Source organism: Coenobita brevimanus, chromosome 101 (genome assembly GCF_032717465.1).
Source record: "Coenobita brevimanus isolate Jiangsu-jjx chromosome 101, ASM3271746v2, whole genome shotgun sequence".
Taxonomy (NCBI): domain Eukaryota; kingdom Metazoa; phylum Arthropoda; class Malacostraca; order Decapoda; family Coenobitidae; genus Coenobita; species Coenobita brevimanus.
The window spans coordinates 12,003,291-12,021,211 of NC_137054.1; the positions used below are offsets into that span (position 1 = coordinate 12,003,291).

The window sequence follows — 17,921 nt, forward strand, 5'->3', positions numbered from 1 at the left end:
CAGGGTGTTGGTAGGGGTGAGGGTGAGTCAGGGTGTTGGTAGGGGTGAGGGTGAGTCAGGGTGTTGGTAGGGGTGAGGGTGAGTCAGGGTGTTTGTAGGGGGGAGGGTGAGTCAGGGTGTTGGTAGGGGTGAGGGTGGGTCAGGGTGTTGATAGGGGTGAGGGTGAGTCAGGGTGTTGGTAGGGATGAGGGTGTTCAGGGTGTTGGTAGGGATGAGGGTGAGTCAGGGTGTTTGTAGGGGTGAGGGTGAGTCAGGGTGTTGGTAGGGGTGAGGGTGGGTCAGGGTGTTGGTAGGGGACAAAGGTGAGTCAGGGTGTTGGTAGGGGTGAGGGTGAGTCAGGGTGCTGGTAAGGGTGAGGGTGGGTCAGGGTGTTGGTAGGGGTGAGGGTGGGTCAGGGTGTTGGTAGGGGGCAAAGGTGAGTCAGGGTGTTGGTAGGGGTGAGGGTGAGTCAGGGTGTTGGTAGGGGTGAGGGTGGGTCAGGGTGTTGGTAGGGGTGAGGGTGGGTCAGGGTGTTGGTAGGGGCAAAGGTGAGTCAGGGTGTTGGTAGGAGTGAGGGTGAGTCAGGGTGTTGGTAGGGGTGAGGGTGGGTCAGGGTGTTGGTAGGGGTGAGGGTGGGTCAGGGTGTTGGTAGGGGGCAAAGGTGAGTCAGGGTGTTGGTAGGGGTGAGGGTGAGGGCAGATCGTAAACGTGTGAGGGTCAGGTCACTAGACGGGTTCCTCAGCCTCTCCCGTCACGCTCTGGAGAGGGAGAGAGGAGGGAGGGAGGAAAGATGGGAGAGGAGGATAGGTGGTCAGAGTCAGAGGATGAGAGGAGAAAAGAGAGAAGAGCAGGGATGATCTGGAAGGCAATGAGGAGGGTAGAGCAGGGAGGAAGGAAAGAAGGGAGTGTAAGAGAGAGAGGAGGGGAGCATAAGATATGAAGAGAGAGGGGAAGAACAAAGGGGATGAGAGAGGAAGAAAAAGGAGAGGATGGAAGATGAGAGAGTCAAAGAGGAAGGAAGAGGAGGGAGGAAACAAAGATGGGAGATTAAGAGAGAAGTGAAGAGCTAAAGGAAGGGAGGGTGAGATAAGAAGAGAGAAGGGAGGAGCAAGGAGGATGAGAGAGGAAGAAAGACGAGAGGAGCAGGAGGAAGGAATGATTAGAGAGGAAGAGGGAAGAGGAGAACAAGAAGGAAGGAAGAATGGCAGACAAGGAGAGGCGCTAGAAGACTCGAGATGCAATTTACATAAGAAACTGGCGACGCAATGGAACTGTAAGGAGTAAAACTGAGGAGAATGAGGAGAGAGAGGGGGGAAGAGAGGAGAGAGAGGTATGGAAGCGAGATAATAAAGAACAGGGACGAAGGGAGAATGGGAGAAGAAGAGAGAAGGGGAAGAATGATCAAAAATACATCAGAAATTGAACTACCACACCGCTAAACCACTCTAGCAATACCTTATTCTCCGGTTCATAGCACACCAGGTAAAAAAATAACAATGCACGTGTCTGGTTTTCTGGAGCAGCACATGAGTCTCTCTATACCTGGAACATCTGTGCAGCCTCGATACTTCCTTCTCCTGCCAGGGCGTCACGATATCCAGTATTTATATGATGTTACGGAAGAGGAGGAGGGGATGGAAGAGGCGGAGAAGAATGGCGATGGCAACGATAAATATTTCTGTTGGTTTAGGAGTCCTCGTAGCCCCTCGTCCTAAGCGAATTATCTTGAATAGAAAATAGAGAAAGAAACGTGGATATGTAATGTAAAAAACTATGATGTCTACAATGCGAACAAGAACACGGGTCAAAGGTCTCATCCGATTGCTTCAGATGATGTATTTTACTGGTTCATTCTTGCTACTTCCTGCTTCGAGAAAACAACCACTTCACTCTGATGACCTCGTTCATATTTTATTCTTGCTGTATTAAAAGGGTCTTACTCAGCTTAGAGGAGGCTATTCAAAGTGTCGGAATGAATGATAACTTTCACAAGCCCTCTTTAATATCAGTGGCTTTTCCTTTGTTGAATAAACAAGTGAGTTAGAGAAAAATGGAATTAGATGAAGAATATGAAGGTAACAATAAACATTAGCACAGTCGTGGATATACAGGAGGTGTTGATTCACTTCATTACGAGAAACACAACTAACAGTGGCCTAAGACGCAGTGCAAAGTGTATTAATGTATTTTCGGTTCTCAACAGTCTTTCCAAAATACTCTGCAAGTTTCTTGATTACCAAGAAAAACAATGGAGCGATATTCCTGCCCGTAACTGTACGTGAGGGAGGGTGACGTTTTGGGGGAAGTGAAATCCTTATTGTGCAGGGACAGAAATATTGGGGTCCTTTCAATCGAGGTCATCCCTTTCAGGAAGTGGTATCAGGCAATGGATAATGCTGACATATTTTCTAGAACTGGAACAAGGGACAAGTAAGACCAGACGAATTTCTTCCTTCACATATTTCTCCAGGAGCGGTAGGAAGAAAAATGTTAGGCGGAATAGTGTTCAGAAATGTGAGACATATGGGATATATCATAAGAAACAGAGAGTGGAAATATAGTTTTTCAAAATCCGAAGAATAAGAGGAATGCGATAAGATTACTGCGGGTATGACTGTAGCCTATTAATTTGTCTTGAACATAATAGTCTTCTTTAAAATAATCATGGGAGTACATTCCACTCCTAAAGTAATCGAGAGAGTTCAACAGTCACCTTTAAAGTAATCACGAGAGTTCAACAGTCACCTTTAAAGTAATCACAGTAGTCGCTTCGTGATCACCTGACGGAACTTTATCACTCCTGCACCTTTAATACTAAGCTTTGGTTGCATGAAATTTGATGAGCATTAGCTGTGGGGTAGGAATGAATCTCCTCGGTTACTAGTCAAATAAGTCCTCCAATCTGACAACATTTAGTCATCAACTGAGCTGAAATGGGTTACGGATCTTGGTCAGGTTAGAATAAATACGCTATGTTAGTCAAGTTGCCTACCCTTTTAGTACGATGACCATTTCTCATGTCATTGTGGTTAACGTCAGACGATTTTACTCATGTTAATATCAGACTATCTTATTGGATCAGTTACAGGATGAAAAGGATCGAAATAAATTGGAAAGAATGACAAAGGAGAATGACAGAAGAGAATGAAGGAAGAGAATGAAGAAGATAAGCTTTTTTATTTTTATGTATTTATCTTTTACGCAGAAAGAGGAAACCAACGATGATAATTTGTTAATGCTGCCTGTTTAAAAAAATCAAATAAAGAAAGACAAATACATGCCAAATTTAACATGGCCTGAACGAAAAAGAAAGTTTCATGAAAAGATAGCAAATAGAAGCCTGGTGGAGAATTAAAAAAAAAAAAAGTTAGGAATATGAAGAGAAAAATAATTGTTGTGTGGCTTACTTTAATGCCTCAACCTGTACCAACATGAGGAGAACGGCAGGGAGACTCAAAGCGTTGCCAATGACCAAGTTTGTGTACATGTTTGTGCATGCGCTGGGCATCTGGTGTCATGTTACCGATGTTGTACTGTTGATCAAACCACTTATTTCAGCTCTACTACTGTCACCATCAAATTAGTGAATTAGTGCATTAATCTGTTAGCCTTCCTTTGACTTCCATGTGAAGCTCTTTTCACTGTTCAGTTTTAACACTATTAAATGATAATATGTAAGTGAACATAGGAAAATTGTGATTGATAACACTATGACAGATACGAGCGAGTGGCAAAACGGAAGCGGAGATAGAAATAAAAGCTCAAGTCGACTTGGAATATAGAGAGTGAGAAAATGTGCAAGGAAATCTACAGCCTTGGTCTCGATGCATCTTGGCTTGCATATCTATATGTAAATTATATACTTCCTTTTGTAAACCACTCTCTCTCTTTCTCATTTGCTCCCATTCTCCTCTATGCATATTCCTTTCAATCACACGTTTCTCCTACTTTTTTCCGTTTTCATTTTTTTTCGTTCTTCTTTTTTATTTTCTTTCGTAATTCTTTTCGTCTTTGTCAGTCCTCCTTCCTTCTGTTTATCTTTTCCATTAATAGTCCAGCGTTCCTATGACCCATTCCCGCCAACAAATTTTCTAGAGGTAGCTTGAACAGAATACTAGAGTTGGTTCGGTCATACAATGGTTTATGGTACCCGTGTAAGACATGCTAGAATAAACTCAGCTGAATGAAATCATCTGCTTATACCAGTTGTTCCGACGAGTAGACAGTTGAATTCTGCTGTTATCGTCTGAGTCTCTGCGTCTTATTCATTCATATTTCTTATTCTTTGCTACTTTTGCCTTGTTCTGTCTGTTCAAACTTTCTTTCCACTTCTTCGCCTCATCTCTCTCTCTCTCTCTCTCTCTCTCTCTCTCTCTCTCTCTCTCTCCTCCCAAGGGCCAAAAAAAGAAAAACACACACACACACACACACACACACACACACACACACACACCCCAGGGAAAAATACCACGCTCAGGAAGAAAAAATTGGAAGGTCCAATCTTAACTTAGGTGAAACTAGTGTGAAAAAACTGAGCTCTTTGGAACCTGATGCGAAATTTAGCTCTATTGAAACATCTCTTGTGAAACTGATCTTACGTGAAACTGGGTACATGTGAAAATGAACTGGGATGAAACCGAGCATTCTGAAACGAAACTCGCTCGTAACTTAGCACCTGTGAAACTGAACTCGTGTAAAACTAAGCTCATGTGAACCTAAATCTTGAGAAACTGAAATCCTCCTAAAGGTGAACTTATGTGTATATGAACCCATGTGAAACTGAACTCAAACTAAACTGATGTGAAACTGAACCCTCGTGCAACGTTAAGTTGTGTGAAACTAAAGTCCTGTGAAAAGGAACTCGTCTAAACATCTCTGTGAAACACTGCTCATGTGAATCCAAACTCGTACGAAACTGAACTGGCCTGAAAATGAAGTCCTGTGAAACTGATTTTGGGTGAAACTAAACTCCCGAGAAGCTCAGCACGCACACAGCCTGGGAGCAAAATTTAGGGAGTCAAAATTATAGTGAGTATTGGCTGAGAAAAACGGCGAAGGAGCATGAAGGAATTCAGGGCGAAGAAGAAAGGAAACGCGGCCATAGGAGAACTTGGGAGCACGTTAGTTTTTGTTTTTACTTTTTTTATTTTTCCTGTTTCTTCTTTCTTTTTTTTTTTTTGTCATATTGGTACTGTGAACGGAATTAACCCTATCAGTTCGGTGACGTTTACTCTATCCCAATCTTACTGTCTCTAGACGATTTTATTCAGCTTAGATCAACCAAGCAATAGAGGAGTTAATGAAGGCTTGATCTGTCTCCTCCAGCTCGAAGCCAGTTTTCCTAACCTAAAGAACAGTGTCTGGAATTAACTAGAAGAAAAAGGAAAAACACGTCATCGTACTAAAGGGGTTGATCATTTGACTCGTACGATTTTCCTCGCGTGAGCAAAATCGCCTGCCATCAACCTGAATGAAACCGAAGTGGGCGCGTAACACCAAAAGGATAATGAAGACGGCTAGTTTCTTTCTTTTTTCTTTTTCCTTTTTTTTTTTTTTTTCTTTTACCTGAACACAAGCGCCTGATGCTAGTAGCAATAATCTACTTATCTCCAAGTATTTTAATTGATAAATTTCGAGCTGGAGAAGAGATACAGCCTCATCAGCTCCTCTACTGTTGGGGTGCTTTCAGAAGCTAAATAAAAGCGTCTGGAGAAAGCACGATGAAAATAAAGCAGCAAAAATAAAGGATAAGCCGTAGTGTTTAAAACTGTCTCCATTAACCCATTCCAGCCAATGTACAGTCGGCATCAAAAGTCCTGTCGTCTCTCCAGTTTTTCTCTTCATGGACTCTTGAGAATCAGTACAGTGAATTCGCAGCAATCGCCACTGATAACACTGATCTATAGCTAAATGAATTCATCAGTGTCAGTTGTTGCGGATTCGACACACTGATTTTTGAAGTCCATGGTGAGAGAAGCAGGAAAAACAATAGGACTTTTGATGCCGACTGTACATAGTAGCTTAAGTATTTCATTCCAGCTGACACCAGACGATTTTGTCAACTGAGAGAAATCCTGGCAATCAAAGGAATTAAGAAATACCTCAATAAATCCTCTCGCTTCTATAAACCAACCTTTGTATTATCAGGCTGATGGCAGACGATTGTATTTGTTCAGCTGAGAGAAATTCCTTTAATCAGAGGGTCAGGAGATTATTGTAGCTTAATCTCTCTATCTGTTCCTTGCCAGACGTTTTATCTTGTAGGAGTGGCCCAGAAAAAAAAAGACCTTCAGGCTTCTCAATCCCTACTGAGCAATGGCCCTTCCTTCAGTAACACACCAGCCTCCCTCACATCCTCCCTTAGCTACCCGAAACAGTACAATCATCATCATCATCATCATCATCATCATCATTATCATCATCGTCAATCACTGGCATCATTCTCTACCCACAAAATGCAGTTGGCCCATGTCAAGCCTCAACACTTGTTTCTTCTAAAATTAACTTTCGTTTCATATAATTTTTCCAATTTTTCTTCCTTCCTTCCTACCTACCGACAACCTCGCTTCATTTCTGGTACTGTCTTTGTCAGTCATGCCTTACTCACCTTTCAGGCATAACATATTCCGTTGCGGCAGAACAATGAAGCCGGAGATCAAGATGATTACAGTTATGGAAGAACACGGCAAGAACCCATAAGACTACGGCACAGCACAAAACACATGAGCGCACGTGACCATAACAGTAGAACAGAAAATAAGCTACATGCCGTTACTATGAAATATCACAGCTACAACCTATAAGGCAACGGTACAGCACAAAATTCCTGAACGCAGGTAAAAAGAATTGGAGAACAAGAACAGGCTGAAAACGAGGTCTCAGGAGCCGGGCGAGGTTACACGTTCGCTGACATCGGCTTTATAAGGATATTTCTGTGGAGGTGAGAATACCTAAGACCTGAATGACGAATGAAGGTGTGGCCCATTTTCGCTGAGCAACTGAGACGATGGTTCTATTTTTGCGTTTTCCCTATAATGATGATGATGATGATGATGATTTCTCTACGGTACTCGTCTGGATAAATTTGGAAAACTGAATGCTCTAGAGAATTAACTATTGTATCTCAAATGTAGAAGCATCACCGGTTGGCTGTTGGATATCCGGCCATCGACCAGCATCATAAAAGCCAAGATTATTAAGCCAAATACTCCTGCTTCATCACCTAAATATATGCACGAGAAAAGAGTATCCTACGGGGAAATATCGTGCAGGCGTCCAAATTAAACTGCTATGAAAACTGTCAATCCCACGATGAATGTAATCATCCAGCTGGAGCAGGAATAATACACAAAAATACGTAATCACACAGAGAGTATGGATGAGATCGACAGGGCAGGAGCAACGGTAAGGCCCGAGAGACAAAGGGAAGAGGCGGAGACAGACTGGAGGGTGAAGGATGACTATGAAGACGGAGAAATGGACTGGGCACAAAAACAGAACGTTGTGGGAGGAAGGCAAGGGGAGGGGTTAAGCGGGAGGTGGGGTTGAGAGAGAAAGAGAGAGAGAGAGAGAGAGAGAGAGAGAGAGAGAGAGAGAGAGAGAGAGAGAGAGAGAGAGAGAGAGAGAGAGAGAGAGAGAGAGAGAGAGAGAGAGAGAGAGAGAGAGAGAACGGTGACAGAGTGAGTGGAGTAGTGTAGAATAAGAAAGAACAGAGGGGTCAAAGAGGGAAGAAGGAAATGAGAAAAATGAATAGAAATTAAAGACATATGTACCAAAGGGAAAAGAGAAATTAAATAAAAGAAAATGAGACTATGACGAATTTAAAGCAAAGAGAACATTTACTTACGAGAAAATAAGCATGGAAAGATAGTAGAATTATTTTTGATGATGTTTATAGGAGGGAAGACCATAGCTGTGGCAGGAAGAGATAGGAAAGATAAGGAAAGAAAGAGAGAGAGAGAGAGAGAGAGAGAGAGAGAGAGAGAGAGAGAGAGAGAGAGAGAGAGAGAGAGAGAGAGAGAGAATATAGGCATTTGCCGCATAGTAATAGTAGTGATTTGGCAAGGCTTGATTGATGAGAGAAAAGGTTTAAATGTTGACCGAACTGATATATGGCCTATTTCACCAGGTACTCGGTTGATTATTCTATTAGTTTTTTGCATTCCTTTTCCTTATACTTTTTTGCATTCCTTTTCCTTGTACTTTTTTGCAATTCTTTTCCTTACACTTTTTTTCACTCCTTCTGATTTTTTGCATTCCTTTTCATTACACTTTTTTCACTCCATTTCCTTATACTTTTTTTGCATTCCCTTTCCTTATACTTTTTTTGCATTACTTTTTTTTTATTGGGCCCTTTACAGTCCAACTGTTAGTGGGAAATGAGGTTTGACGAGACAAAAAAACACCATGCCAGATGAAAGTCTATTTCGAACACTTTCATCCTCTTAAGTGGACTGCTAGAGAGACAGATAGAAAATTCTGTCTTTAACTCGAGATAAATAACTTTTGATAAATTATGTCCGAGAACATTATTAGAGTAAGCGTTTTGTTTGTCATGCCTGGTTTTCTTGTCATTCATTGATGATCACGGAGAACGAAAAAGGAAAGCGTGCTTGAAGATGATTATGGTGATGGGTAGCATTTAACAAGCAATAACAAGTACAGAACATGTGCTGGGTCAAGGTGAAGGGTAATAGGGGCAGGAAACAAGAGGAAGAGAATGAGGAGGAGGGCAGAGGGCAGAAGAAGGAGGAGGAAGAGAAGGAGGAGAGGGGAAGGGACGGGGGGCGGGAAGGGTCGATAGAAGGAGATGGAGGGCCGTAGTGGTGGTGTTCCTCAAGGTTGGTATCCCCCGGGCCGAGGTCATGAGAGCGGGTATATAGAGGGGCGGTGGAGCCTACCTCGCCACAGTACGGCTCCATCCCCCATCAGCCACCACCACCACCAACACACAGGCGACATGAAGGCTATGGTAACTATCAACGTCACTCTCTTCGTCTGTCATCGTGGGCATCGGTCGTCGTATAGGTTTTTTCAGCGGTCTCTTCTGAAGCTGCAAACTCCCCTCATGGTCGAGGAAACTCTAGGGTCACCGGCATATGCTATCTACTGTCAGACGATTTTATTCATTAGCCTTCTCATGACTGGAGCAGCTCTAGTATTCTGTTACAGCTTCAGGCAGGCAGTTTCAATCCGCCGAGTAGTCATAGGAGCCACAGACAGTTAATAACCCTTTTGCTGGTAGAGATGCATTTAGGTTTTATATTCAAGCTAACTCTAAACGATTTTATTCAGCTGAAAGAAACCCTCCCTCCACACCAGGTAACATGACGGCTGTGGTTAACTGTCTGGATTTGTCTAAGAGCACTGGCAGGCATGGCTTTCATAGTCTCTGCTGAAGTTATTAGTCACCTCAGTAGTCCTACGTGTACTTTGATATATTCCGTCCACAGCCAGACGATTTCCATCAGCTTATGGGAAACGTAAAATTCTGACTGCGACTCTAGGATTATTTGTGGGGGTGAAACCGCTCGTAGTTAAGGAGTAAGAGATAATCTCGGCACGACAGCAGCATCTTTTTATGTTTTATTCTTGTTGCCGACAGACGATTTCACTCAGCTGAGAAGTGGAAGGTCGACTCAGTGAAAATGTCAGAATCAGCCTACTAACCCCTCCAGCTCGGCTAAATCCATTTTATGAATTTCTGTTTTGCCAAGAACCGGCAGTTATACTCAAGCAGAGGACGGACCAGTTCTGAAGCATGGACCGAACAAGGAATGCGAATTTCCAGTCCATTCGACTGCATATTACTCAAGCAAGATTTCGTGAGGGGCTTACATTGTTCCCGGATGGTGTAAAGGAATTATTGACTGCAACGGTACAACTGAGGGTCTCCTGGAATTCTTAGTCCATTCAGTATGATGACATCTTTTATTATGTAATTCTGGTTGCCACTCAACAATTATATTTCACTGAGGGGAGACCTCTCGTTGTTGAGAAATTAGAAAAATGGTCCTATCAAACTCTTCAGCCAGAGGAGAGAATTTAAAAATTTTATTTTTGTCTTCCTGCGACTGAAATCATTATTACTGTTTACTTAACGAGAAACCTCTATTTGTAAAGCGATTAGTGAAGGCTGCACTAATAAATCCCTCGACTAAACATTCTCTGAGATGAATAAAATGATTTAGTGATAGCAAGACCAAGGTGGAAATGACGTATGGCAGTAAGGGTGTTAACTCCAGTAGGACGACGCCGATTACCGGCAGCTTCGTTCAGCACAGGAGGAAAGTAAAAAGTTTACGGATATTCCCTGTCTACATTATATCGGGATGACGTGATGAAATTTGGTCCAGTATTCAGAGACTCATGATTTTTGTTTGTTTTCGCTGGCGTTCCTCTCTCTCCTTTCTTTCTTCCCACATCTTCAGTCACCGTATCCATCTATAATATACCTTTTATAAATATCGTTCTTTCCCTTTGTTTCTTTTTCCATCCTTATCTTCTCTCTGTTCTGTCACCTTTCACTCTTCCCCTACCTGTTTCTCTGGGTCTCTTTCTCCCCTTGCCATCCCACTCTCTCCTTCCCCATAGTTCCCCCTTCCTTCTTCCCCCTTCCCCTCCACAGATCTCCCCCCCCCCTCTCTCTCTCGCTTTCTCTCTCTCCTGGGAGTCAGTGGTGTAATTGTTAGCACATCCAGCCCGCAACTAGAAAACCAGAGTTCAATTTCTCCCGATCGGACTTGTGGGTAAAGTTCGTTTTCCCTATGCCTCTGTTCAGCCAGCAACAGAAATGAAGGCCTTGAAGTAAAATCGACTGTTCCGTGTGGTATTCTAGGTGAAGACTGTGAATTGATTAAAACTGACTGTCTGCCTTAATGACCATCAAGAAGTGGAAGGGCATTAATCCTAAGTCTTTTTTTTTTCTTCTTCTTACCTTCTCCCCATTCCTATCCGCCCCCCCTCCTCACATCCCTGCTGTCTCACCATTACTTATCTCTCCTTTTCCTTACTCCCTCTCTCCTCACTACCCCACGACCCTCTTTTCCTTTCCCTACTTCCTCTCTCTCCTTCCTACCCCCACCGCCCTTCTCATCTTCCCCTTCCTTCCTACCCTATCACAACTTCTCTACTTCCACCCCTTCTCTTCCCTATTCCTTCCTCCTCACCATTTCCCTTCCCTCTCTCTCCTTTCTTACATCCTCTCCCCTCCCTACCCCCTCTCCCTTTACCTATCTCTCTCCGCTTCCCTTTCTTCTTCCCCTCCATCCTTTCTCCTTCCCTATTTCCCTCCTTCCCCATCATCTCTCCTTTCCCACTCCCCTCCTCTCCCCTTCTCTACCCCATCTCCCTTTCTCTAGTCCTTCTCTTTCCCTTCCCTACACCCTCTCCTCCTCCCTACACCCTCTACCCTCCCTTTACCTCTCTCCATTTATCTCTCCTCTCCCTCTCTATCATCTCTCCTTCTCCAGCCCCACCCCCTTCCTCTTCCCTCCTCCCTGTCCCTTGCTCTGGTCATTCTTCTCATCTTTCCTACCCCTTCTCTCCTTTCCTACTCACTCTCCCCCTCCCCCCGTTCTCCCCTTCCCTACACCTTCTCTTCGTCCCGTCTCCTTTCCGCCCTCTTACCCCAGCTGTCTTCTTCTACCTCCAGTCTCCTACCCTGCCCCTTTTCTCCTTCCCAACTCCCTTCCTCCCTCACCCCCCTCATCATCCCTATCCTCCCTTCTCTTCCCTACCTCCCTTTCCCCCCACGGACCCTTTCCCCTCTGCCCTGTTCTCTCTTTCCCTCTCTTTCTCCCTCTGTCTCTGTCTGTCTGTCTGTCTGTTTGTCTGTGTCAGTCTATCTCTGTCTCTGTCTCTTTTTCCATTTCCGCTCTTTCCTCCCTGCTACCTATCTCCTACCTACCTCCATCACCCTTCCCTACCTTTTTTCTTTTTTTATACCTTCCCTACTCATAACTCACTCTGTCACTTTCCCCCCTCCTCCTTCCTCCATGCCCTCTCTTCCATTCCTAGCCCATCACCTCATCCCTGTTCTATATCCCATTCCATTCTCCCTCTCCCGCTCTCTGCCTCCTCCCTCTCTCTTCCCTTGTATTCTACACGGATCATATTACCTCTGCCCTCAATTCACCTCCAATTCACCCACCACACGACTCCCTTGTCTCTTTCATTACGAGAGATGATCCCTAGGCTGAATAAAATCATCTAGCAGTGGCAAAAACGAATAATAACCAAGCCCACATGACCCTTTTGGGCTTAGGAGAGCCCGGAGCATAGAGAGCCTAAGACTAAGTTACCGTGGTCCAGAGAATTGAAATGTAGGAGACAAGCCTACGTTGTTGGCAGCGTTATAGGCGATAGAAACACCTCCCGTCACCTTTAAGATTCGAAATGCAGTGCGTTATACGAACCCATTTCAGTCCGAGACTTTGATTACCAGACCACCAGGCGTATGGTAGTGAGGGGGGAGATCATCGTACTGAAGGAAAAAATGTCGGTTAGGTCTACTTCTAACTCCGTCACCACGAAAGGTATCCCCTGAGCTGCTTAAAATCGCCTAGCGGTGACAAGAAGAGACCACCATTGTACTGAAAGTTTTTTTTTTTTTTTTTTTTTGACCCCAAGCTACAGTACGTAAGGTCATTTTGATGCTTTAAAAAAAGTCTAGCTGTAGCAAGAATGTAATAAAAGGCGTCATCGGATTGAAGGGAATAAGACCATGAATTTCAATGATATATATTTTTAAAGGTGTTGTGGCCCTCATTATATTTTGCTGTTGATTTCAATACCCAACCATTAAGCATTCCTTAACATTTTTCTCTAAATAGATGGTCAACTTACTGCTTCATCCAAATACATTTTGACAAAAAAACGCAAAATCTCTTATATATATGCCATCTAGTCAACAAAACGGAAATGTCTGCAGTATAGTTTTCTTCCATGTCATTATAAAGCAGTATAAATAGTTTGTCTCAGCCTTGGTCCTACGCGTTTCACCTTCACGAGAACCTAATTAGCATGTGGATATTTACACATCGTAAGGAGAAAATGTTTTGTTTTTCCTTCGTCTTCGTGGTGTTCTCGTTCTTCTTACCATCGCTGGGTGCCACGTCCTCATCAACCTATTTAAATACTGAGACTAATGACCTGAAACTCCGTATGCAGGTACTTGGCCTGGTATCTACATATTTATTTCTCAGAGTATCGATTTAGGCTTTTGAAATGATTTTATGGTCCAAAAATGTGTAAAAACACATGACCGGAAAGACCATCAGACGGGCGCGGAGCCACCAGACTCCCCCCCCCCAAATCTCAATAATGGGACATGTTCCACGGATTCCGAAGCGCTAACGGTACGAAGCGAGTCTAATTCGAACATGCATTCTAGCACGAGAGAAAGTGGACCTTGTGTTTAATCTGTGAGGGGGCACTGTACGAGAACAAACTTCTGGTATGCCATGCATTTGTTCGCAAATGGTACCTGTCTAGTTCATGTTCAGTTTACTCTAGGCATCGCTACAGCGGAGGATTTGCGCAGTGGAGAAATTATTTCTTAAAATACATTACACTATTTTAACACCTCAGATTTACTCTTACATTCTTCTGTCAAAATGAAATTAGTATTCTATCGTTTAATGCTTTTGCATTTGTCTAGCCATGATGATACTCAATCAGGGCATATGTCTTCTGCAGTATGTAGGTTATATGCTTATTTTATTGCACCCCTAGCCCTCTTACTATTCTTGCTATGATTTTCTTTTCACTCATAAGTCATTCATACTACTGTCGGTCTTACGACCAGTTCCGTAAGATTTAAGGTAATTCCTGTGTCTCTGATAAAAACATCGTGCCAGTTAAAAACTTGACCCTGACTTGGATGACGCAGCAAAGCTGAGGATGGCGTAACTAATGAGAGCAAGAAGATAAAGAACCGTCGGCTGTTGTTGCAACTCCATGTTTTGAAGCTCCTAACGCTGATACTATATATCTCTCGATTTTCCAATCTGCCATTTGTATTGGTAAGTCAGTTGCCGTATACCATTTAAAGTATTCCTAAGTGAAAATTAAAATAATCTGCGCTCCACAATCTACTTTTGAGGAATAGGTAAATAATGGCCTAATAAACAACTCCACAGGGAGCCAATTGCACTGTGTATGTTTTAAGTGGAGGTTTGCATAAACTCATTTATTAAATAATGACGCTACCTCCACCAATGAGATGGTATCAGATTAGGATGAACTTACCACATTTTTACTTGTATATATGTAGCATATAAGTACAGTAGATACTATCGATCCAATAAAATTATATTACCACTATGCCTCCTTTGTAAAGTACACGTTTCTCACTTCAGATACTATCGATACTAATATTATAGGCAGGCAGAAGATATAAAGCAAGGAATGCTTTTGTTTAACAGAATTTGGTTGTGTATTATTGACGGATGAATATAATTTTTTTTCTAGTAATCACACTAATTAATGAATATCGGTCATAAAAGTATTTTATTTATTTGATGTTTCTACGGTGAGCCTTTTAATGAGTGACATTCCTTTGCTGTTATAAATTTCAGTCCCCATGCTACACTAATTAAATCTACTGTTGCATGCCGTAGTCTGCGGGAATATTTCAGTGCTTTCCTTGTCATTCACTCGTTTCTACTGTATATACCGTACATTGTAACCCGGTGGAGTGGCCACGTTTAACACCTGCTGCATATGGCGAATGTACTCATACACACATGTCCAATAATCACTGGCCTCTCAGCAGACAGCTCCAGGGCCAGTGAACAGCTCCTTCATTCCAAGGCGAAACAAACGCCAAAAGAAGGCTAGAATGTGTTCACTTGCCCGTAGTTTTGTCTTCAGGGGTGAGATACTGAGGATTGCTTTGGTCTGTACACCTCTTCATTACTGTATTTCACACAAATTTTTTCAGTTTATCTTCAGTTTATTTCTTCGTTTCAGTATGATGCTCAGTTTAGTATCCATAATAAACTGCACAATAGGCCCTATGTAGAAACACCACTCAGATTTTTAACACTGATAATATTAATAACTTAATAAGGCACTTAAGCATCTTAAAGCAGCCATTAGCACTTTCATCTCTACTGTACTGTCTACTGGTCAAACGCGTGAAGGTCTTTCTGGAGGGGTGTGGCATCTCCGCCAAGTTAGGGTGAATGAAGTATTGTACCGTAAATCTAATATACTATAGCACTAGCCGTGTGTGTGTGTGTGTGTGTGTGTGTGTGTGTGTGTGTGTGTGTGTGTGTGTGTGTGTGTGTGTGTGTGTGTGTGTGTGTGTGTGTATTTTGGGCAGCCGAAACTACACATTCAAATCACACCAAAATTGGCACAAAAATCGCAAAAAAATCGCTGATGTGAAAAAACTTGGTCCCATCACGATTGAAAAACTTTTACTATATTTAATGAGCGATCACATTTTGACCAAAAAACGCTGCTCCCGAAGCCTGGCATAGGATCTCCGTAGAAATTTTTGCCCAGAGGTAGAACTAAATTAAACTGTAGCAGTAGCCGTGTGTCTGTGTGTGTATTTCGGACTTGCGTTCGGACAACTTGGGTTCCATTCCCGAAGCTACAAATAACATGATCAGTTGGTTAGCTGCAAAAAATCCAAGTGACAACGTTACACTACAACAGCACATAAATGTGAGAGCCTTCCGCAGGAACAGGTGCGAGGGGCCCGAAGGGCCCACAAGCACTTGTCTTATTGTTATAAGCACTATGTAAATTATAACTTTTATATATTAATGACAAGGAAGACTGGAAACGAGAACCATAACTTTCAGTATCTTTTCTTGCTTGGTGGTTTTGACACTCATCTTTCCGTGGTCTGCGAGTATAGTCGTCAGGATAATGTTCTGACACAGAATGACGTGGTAGCATTAAGCACTGTTGGTGTGTGTACGTGAGGTCAGGATCATTAATACCACCGCTTCTCCTCCCTCAGATCATTCTGGCAGTGCTGGGCATGTGCTCGGCCGTGCCCTTCATCCAGGACACCCCAGAGGTGGCGGCTGAGAAAGCCAGGTTCTTCCAAGCGTTCCAGGCTGCTCAGGCCGCCGCCCAGCCAGCACCCACCACCTTCCATCACTCCCCGTCCCAGCAGGCCTTCCGCCCCGCCCCCGCCAAGTGGACCGGCCCCGTGGCGGCCACCATACCAGCCGGCCTCCCCGGTTCATCATCAGTCGTGGCAGATACTGCTGATGTGTCCGCCGCCCGTAACGCCTTCTTCCAAGCTTACCAGGCCCAGCTGGCCGCTACTGCTTCTGCCTCTGCCTCTGCATCCTCCCGCTCCCAGACTCATTTCTCTGCACCTGCCACTCACTCCTTCCCCTCCACCCAGTCTTTCCACACCACCCACTCCTTCGCCCCAGCCGCCCCATCCCAGCCCCGTTGGACCGGGCCAGTAGCCGCCACGGTGCCAGCTGGTCTTCCCGGCTCCGTGTCCCAGGTCGCCGACACCCCAGAAGTGGCCGCCGCCAAGCAGGCCTTCCTCCAGAATTTCCACCAGCAGGTTGCGGCCACGGCGGGTGTGGCGCGTCACTTCTGAGCCGTACTGTGATAGTTTAAGTTAGGGTATACGAATATACACATACAGCATTTCAGAAATGTACAATAAAAAAAATAATAAATTAATTTACTGTAAGCAAATCAGTATATTTGACTTCCCTCCTTGGCCAGGGTGTGGTGTGGCGTGGTCCCCAAGGGTGTGTGGGCGACACTGCTGCCCTCATGGCGCTGGTGGCGACTGTCTGGCTCTGGGGTGAGTGAGCCTACATAACACAGCACAGCACAACTCATCCCAGCACAACACAACGCACAACACAACAAAACCCATCAGAGCACAGCACAATACAACACAGGGTAACACAACAGCACGTTGCAGCACCAATCATCACAGGACAGTACAGTACATTACAGCACACAATATGACAACACAACGCAACATAACACTGATCACTGTCCCCAAACCCTAAAGCACTGCTCAGCGCCCGTACACTGTGTGCACAGTATGGTCACAGCGAAAGCTGAAATGACACTTCGTAATAAGCACTTAACTCTTATACTGACACTTACTGATACTGATGACACTCCACACTGCCATTAATATTGCGACACTCCTTCACACTGCCACTAATACTGCTGACACTCCTCCACACTGCCACTGGTACTGCTGACACTCCTCCACACTGCCACTGGTACTGCTGATACTCCTTCATACTGCCATTGCTACTGCTGACACTCCTCCACACTGCCACGGATGCTGCTGACACTCCTCCACACTGCCACGGATGCTGCTGACACACCTCCACACTGCCACTGGTACTGTTGACACTTCTTCACAGAGCCACTAATACTGCTGACATTCCTACATACTGCCACTGATACCGCTGATATTCCTACAAAGTGCCACTAACACTACTAATGCTTCCTGTCTCAGCAACATGACAAAGCCTATGTTTCTTGACACTGCAAATGCTCCAAGATATTGCTGAAGTTCTTGACTTTGCTGATATTCCTTAATACTGCTGATGCTCTTTGACACTAGTAATGCTCATTGACACTGGAAATGCTCCTTGACACTGGTAATGCTCCTTGACACTGGTAATGCTCCTTGACACTGGTAAATGCTCCTTGACACTGGTAAATGCTCCTTGACACTGGTAATGCTCCTTGACACTGGTAAATGCTCCTTGACACTGGTAATGCTCCTTGACACTGGTAATGCTCTTTGACACTGGTAATGCTCTTTGACACTACTAATGCTCCTTGACACTGGCAATGCTCTTTGACACTAGTAATGCTCCTTGACACTAGTAATACTCCTTGACACTGGTAATGCTCCTTGACACGGGTAATGCCCTTTGACACTGGTAATGCTCCTTGACACTGGTAATGCTCCTTGACAC

The 17,921-nt window shown here is 44.0% G+C and overlaps 1 pseudogene; it reads left to right on the top strand.

Annotated features, from left to right (window-relative positions):
- Positions 1–16,561, top strand: part of LOC145414921 (cuticle protein CP1876 pseudogene) — a 66,513-nt pseudogene extending 49,952 nt beyond the window's left edge.
- The last annotated feature ends 1,360 nt before the right edge of the window (positions 16,562–17,921 follow it).